This window comes from Herpailurus yagouaroundi, unplaced genomic scaffold (assembly GCF_014898765.1).
Source record: "Herpailurus yagouaroundi ecotype Mexico unplaced genomic scaffold, PumYag 182, whole genome shotgun sequence".
NCBI lineage: Eukaryota > Metazoa > Chordata > Mammalia > Carnivora > Felidae > Herpailurus > Herpailurus yagouaroundi.
In genome coordinates, this window is record NW_024412413.1 from 41776 (window position 1) to 48227 (window position 6452).

The 6452-nt window shown below is 40.8% G+C and overlaps 1 pseudogene; it reads left to right on the forward strand.

Moving 5' to 3' along the window:
• The first annotated feature begins 4357 nt into the window (after positions 1-4357).
• LOC121041017 (glucose 1,6-bisphosphate synthase-like) lies at positions 4358-5782 on the forward strand (annotated as a pseudogene).
• The last annotated feature ends 670 nt before the right edge of the window (positions 5783-6452 follow it).

Genomic DNA, 6452 nt, shown 5'->3' on the forward strand with positions numbered 1-6452 from the left:
CAAACTTCAAAATTAAAAAAAAAAAAAAATCAGTAAAAAAAAAAAGTCAGTAAAGCTGACTTTAGTCCAGTCAGACTAATCAAGAAGAAAAAAAGGAGAGAAGATTAAAAATTACCAATATCAGGAATTAGAAAGGTGACATCAGTAGAAATATAGCACAAAGGCAGTCATTAGAAGGATAATAAGTGAATACTATGAACAATGTTATGCTTATAAATCTGACTAGCTAGATGAAAGGGATAAATTCTTTGAAAGATAAAAACTACTAAAGCTCATTCAAGAAGACAGAGGACCTGAATTGCCCACCAAATACATATTAAAGAAATTAAATTCCCAATTTCATACCCTTGCACAAAGTAAACTCCAGGTCCAGATAGCTTTACTGGCAAATTGTACCATTCAAGGAAGAAATAATATGAATTTTACACAAGCTCTTACAAAAAGCTGAAGCATGGGACACACTTCCCAACTTATTTTATGTGGCCAGCATTATCCTGATAGCAAGATTAACACAAAGATGTTTCTTGAAAAGGAAACTACAGACCAATATTCCTCATGAACATAAATGCACCATTTTTTTTATTTTAGCAAATGAAATCCAACAATATGTAAAAAGGATAATACACTATAATCATAGTGGAGTTTATTCCAGGAATGCAATGTCTATTAAACATTCAAAAGTTAAGGGTTAAGATACACGCCTACATTACCTAGTTTTGTCTTACCTAGCTTAGAGGCCCTGAAAGCAATGGCATCTCAGTATCAACAAACAAGCCTTGTGTCCTGGTCTTGGTTTCCAAATAACATTCTCCAATTAAAGGAACTAGGTCATCTTGGAGAAATGACTGATAACAGGACTGAGACAGGGAAAATACAAGATAAGCCTGGAGTATTTGTAGTATCAGAAAGTAAGGATATATTCAAAGAAATAAAATGTCACATGAAACGGACACAGTAGCCAATGTGAAAACATTCCCAATGGCCAAAGCTAGAGCAATGTGACTGACAGATTAAATAACATAGTGTTGGATTATAATCCAAAGTATAAAATATAGATGAGTCTAAAACTGCTAAAATAAGAAATAAATAAATAAATAAATAAATAGGAAGAGACAAATATTCCCTACAGAAGAACTCCAAATAATATACATAGATACTACACCTTGCAGGAGCGGACACTTCATCACCACCACTCACCCCCCAAGAGTGGGCTAAATGGAGTGACTCAATTCCGAAGAATAAATATGGAAAGGGAATAGTGAAGTAACCTGGAAAACACTACCCTACCCAAGTGACCAAGGTTAACATCACCACTAATGTCACGTGTACATCATGGACTCCCCATAGGAGTGATGAGAAGGGTACTTCATCTCTATGGGATTCTTTCTGAAAACTCATAATCAAATAATCGTGAGAAAAACATAGAACAATTCAAATTGAGGGACTTTCTACAGAATATCTAACCAGTATTCCTCAAAACTGTCAAGGCCACATAAAATCAAAGTGAAAATGTGAGTAACCGTCACAGACCACAGGACACTAATGGGACCTGACACATAGAAGCAACATGGTGCCCTGGATTGGACTTTGGAACAGAAAAATAACAGTAATGGGAAAACTGGGAAAATCTGAATACAGTCTGGAGTTTGGCTAATAGTAACATACAAATGTTGATTTCTTAACTTTGACATATATACCACGGTGATAAAGATATTAACAACAGAGGAACCTGAAATTGGATGAGGGGCATACGGGGACTCTGTACTACTTTACAACTGTTCTGTAATCTAAAATTATTCTGAAATAAAAGTTTATTTTTAAAAAGAAGCCAATATAATTTACCAGATTAACAAAATAAAACCATGTGACCCTCTCAATAGAGCAGAAAAAGCTTTTGACAAAATCCAACATTCATTTCTTTTTTTTTTTTTTAATTTTTTTTTTTAACATTTATTTATTTTGGGGACAGAGAGAGACAGAGCATGAACGGGGGAGGGGCAGAGAGAGAGGGAGACACAGAATCGGAAACAGGCTCCAGGCTCCGAGCCATCAGCCCAGAGCCTGACGCGGGGCTCGAACTCACGGACCGCGAGATCGTGACCTGGCTGAAGTCGGACGCTCAACCGACTGTGCCAACCAGGCGCCCCCAACATTCATTTCTTAAGTTCATTTTGAGAGAGAAAGAGAGAGAGTGCAACTGGGGGGAGGGGAAGAGAGAGAGGGAGACAGAGAATCCTGAGCAGGCTCCGTGCTGTCTTTGTTCACAGTAAATATTGTAATATTATTACAATTTAAATAAAATAAAGAGATGAATGGATAAAGAAGATGTGGTGTATATACACAATGGAATATTATTCTGCCATAAAAATAATGAGATCTTGCCATTTGCAACAACCTGGATAGACCCGGAGGGTATTATGCTAAGTGAAATAAGTCAAAGAAAGACGCATACCATACGATTTCACTTACATGTGGAATCTAAAAAACAAAACAAACAAAAAGCAGAAACAGACCCATAAATACAGAGAACACATTATTGCCAGAGGACTGGGGGTAGGGGGATGGGCAAAATGGGTAAGGGGAGTGGGAGACACAGGCTTCCAGTTACAGAATAAATAAGTCACGGGAATGAAAGCTACAACATGAGGGGCACAGTCAGTGGCATTGTAATAGTGATATATGGTGGCAGGTGGCAGCTACTCTTGTGGGGAGCACAGCATAACTCCTAGGCTTGTCCAACCTTTATGTTGTATACCTGAAACTAACGTAACACTATGTGTCAACTACACATCAATAAAAAAAGGCTGCTAGAATTAAGAAGTGAGTGCACCAAGGTTTCAGGATGCATAATTAATATACACACACAAAATAATTATATTTCTGTATACTAGCAATGAACAATTGAAAATTACATTTACAGTAGTATCAAAATGTGAAATACTTAGGAATAACTTTGACAAAATACTGACAAAAGGCCCTGCACACTCAGACCAAAACATGGCTAAGGGACATTAAAGAAGTCTTAAATAAATTTTGTTGGGAAGATATACTGCATTAATGATTCAGAGGACTCGATATTGTTGAGATGTCATGTCTCCTCAAACTGATCTATAGATTCAACATAATCACAATAAAGGCTTCAGCAGGATTCGTTGTATAAATCAATAAGGTGATTCTAAAAGTCATATGGAAATACTGAGGACCTAAAATAGCCAAAACAGCTTTGAAAAAAAATTGGAAGATGTACACTACCTGATTTCAAGACTTCTTGTAAAGCTGTACTCAGTAAGATAGTGTGATATCAGCATCAAGGTAAACGAATAGATCAAAGTAGAACCGTACATACGTGAACAACTGATTTTCTTCAGAGATACAAAGGCAGTTCACTCGAGGAAGAAGTCTTTTCTACACGTGGCACTGGAACAACTGGATATCCACACACCAAAAGACGAACTTCAATCCGTAGTTTACCATACACAAAAATTAACCCAAAATGGACCACAGACCTACATGTAAAACCTAAAGCTCTAAAACTTCCAAAAGAAAGCATGAAATAAAGTCTTTGAGGCCTTGAATGAAGCAAAAATTTCTTATATATGATGCAAAAAAAAATGATCTGCAGAGGTGCCTGGGTGCCTCGGTCAGTTGAGCATCTGACTCTTGATTTCGGCTCAGGTCATGATCTCACAGTTCGTGAGATCGGGCCCCGTGTTGGGCTCCACGCTGAGCACGGAGCCGGCGTGAGATTCTCTCTCTCCCCCTCTCTCTGCCACCACCATCCTGGCCTGCACATGTGCTCTCTCTCAAAATAAATAAATTTTTAAAAAAGAATGCTCTATAAAAGAACATATTGATTAAATGTACTTAATCAAAATGTAAAACTTCTGTTCTTAAAAAGACACTATTTAGAGAATTAAAAGACAAGCCACAGACTGGGAGGAAGTATTTACAAACCATATATGTGATAGAGGACTTATGTGCAGCATATAAAAAGAACTCTCAAAACTCTAAAAAAAGACCATAAAAATTTTTAAAAAAGCAAAAATTTGAACAGACCACCAAACAAGATATGTGAATGGCAGTAGACACATGAAAATATGCTTCACATCACTAGTCTTTAGGGAAATGCGCATTGAAACCGGGCGATTTCCAGGTTGGTGAGTTCATAGCAGTGCTGGGAGCGTGGGGTCCTGAGACAGCACAGATCTCCACAGCGCGTCCCCCCACATACTTTGCCCTATTCATCTCTTCCACGTGGCTCTTCCTGGATCGTACCCTTTTAAATAAAACGCTGAACAATCCCAAAACAAAAGAGCAAATTGAAGATCTGTTCTGGCGTGGGACAAGCAAGAAGTTTCGAGATCATCTTTGTCGCCAAATGACTTCTAGAACCTCAGGACTTGACTCTGCCATGGGGGCAGGGTTTTGCTGTATGAATGGCCTTACAGTGAAACGCCAACACAAACAGAGAATGCACAAATGCCTTCAGGGCTGTTGCTAAGACTTCACAGGGACTTCGTCTTGGGAACGTAGGACCCCGGTGTCAAGTAACCAGCAGCTACAGACTTGCTCAGCTCGCTGTGCCGGCTGCCCTTGTCCCTCCCTGCCTCTTGCTTCCCTCAGTACAACCCCTGCACCTTTTCTGTCAGATGCAGCCCAGGAGCGCCTCTCACAACTGCAGGCAAGACAACAGATACAAGGGTTATCAGGAAACTGGTGTGCACAGCTCCTCATGATAAAGAAATCCTGAAATGTATGGAAACTGTGTGGAGCCCTGCAACGATCCCTGGAATGAAAATGTGGTGGGTACTAACCCACTGGAGAGAGATCCTCTGTGGGACACTTGCAAGAGGTACATGAAGGGTCTGAAAAAGACCTGTTTGCACAGGGAGTTGAATTCAAAGACCACCTTGAAATGCTATACATGCATCTTTTCACGGGGGCAGATGTGACCATGGAGGTGGCCCTTCACACGTTTGGCTTTAAGCCTACAATTCCTGAATCCAGGACTTGTTCCAGACTCGTCTACGGCTAAATGCTGCAGACCCTGACGGCAGTGGCAGAACTCGAGGCGGACGGCCGCTGGAGAGTTTTCACGTTGGTGGCTGTGTTGGGGGTGGGCATTTGATTGCGGGAGGAAAACTAGGTCAAGAAATGCCGATGTGAAGGGTGTGTATACGCTAGCCACCACAGTCTCTTCCAAAAATCTGAAGCCACTGCACCGAAAGAAGGGTTTCGTTGTGAAGAAACGTTAGCAGGTTTTAAGTGGGTTGGGAGTAGAATAAAAGGGAGCACCTGCGTGGTGCACAGCCAGGGGGCTAACAGAGGGGAGGGCCTGAGGGTTCTTATCACAAGGAAACCATGTTTCTCCTTTCTCTCCTTTTTTCTTTTCTTTTTGTTATATCTGTATGAGAAGATGGGTGCTAGCTGAATCTACTTGGCAATGATTTCACAATAGCTGCAGATCGAACCATCGTGCTGCATGCCTTAAAGGTATAGAGTAACATACGCCAATTATTTCTCAGTAAAACAGGGGTGGGTGGTGGGAAGGCCTCCTGGAAAATGGGAAAGAAGTCCTTTTAGTTCATTGGTTGTCCATGTGGAACTTCCCTTTGCATAAAGATGGGGTGAGTACAGCCATTGTTGCTGCTAAGATTGTATCATACCTGGAAACCATGAACACAACATTGAAACAGCGACTGATTAAGGGTTATGAAAATATGGTTATCAAATTCAGAGACTCCTTTTTTTAAGTTAATTTATTTATTCTGAGAGAGAGAGCGTGCGCGCACACAAGCAGGGTAGGGGCAGAGAGAGAGAAAGAGAATCCCAAGCAGGCTCCACACTGTCAGCGCAGAGCCCCCACAAGGGGCTCAATCTCATGAACCACGAGATCATGACCTGAGCTGAAAGCAAGAGTCAGACACTTAACTGACTGAGTCACCCAGGCACCCCTTTAAAAAAAAAAAAAGTTTAAAAGACTTCTCAGTTCTTGTGTTATGCTCCAACTAACCTCAAAAGTGTATTTGAAAGGTTTCACAATTTTTATTCTCCAAAAGACTATCCACAATTCTGTGTGATACTTGTTATAGTGCAGGTACAGGACATTAGCACTGGATATGACAGCAGCAGCCTCCTGAGAAATCAGAACAGCCAGGTGATTACCTTTACCTCTCAAAAGGGCTGTGTTGCTGCTGCTTGGATGAGCAGGACAGAACCAAACATAAAGTACTATCAGAGCTGTGGGTATTTCCTGACCAGGGTGACAGTGCCTTATTGGAAGAAGGATTAAAGAAACTTAGTAAAGCTCTGATTTAAAAACTTTTAAACCCAGGGGTGCCTGGGTGGCTCAGTCAGTTGAGGGTCTGACTGCAGCTCAGGTCATGCATGATCAGGTCATGATCAGCTCAGGTTCATGAGTTCGAGCCCCGTGTCGGGCTCTGTGCTGACAG